Below are 421 nucleotides of genomic sequence, written 5' to 3'. Positions count from 1 at the left end.
TTACAAATAAATAAATTAAAATTTCAAATATATTCACCTAATTATTTTAATTCTTTAATAATGGTCAATTATTCTACTCATAAAGTGTCATCTAATAATACTAATGGTTTAAATTAATTATTTGTGTACTTATTTTTATCAGTTTAAACTTAAAAAAAATTAATTCATGATACGATATCAAAATTTTGTTAATTTTAAAGTTAAAAGTCTAAAGTCTAATTTTTATTGACTAAAAAATATAAATATAATCCAAAAAAATTCTTATAAAAAAATATATTACAAATATAATCATTTATATGTATTTTTTATTCAATCAATACAAAATTACTTACTATATTCAACCATAAATGTTTCAATTAAATACTAAAAATATTCCTCTATTTGTTATTTTTTGTTTTGTCATCCATTTAAAACAAATAAA

The sequence above is a fragment of the Arachis ipaensis genome, chromosome B09, assembly GCF_000816755.2.
Source record: "Arachis ipaensis cultivar K30076 chromosome B09, Araip1.1, whole genome shotgun sequence".
Lineage (NCBI taxonomy): Eukaryota > Viridiplantae > Streptophyta > Magnoliopsida > Fabales > Fabaceae > Arachis > Arachis ipaensis.
Note: the sequence above shows the minus strand (reverse complement) of the source record.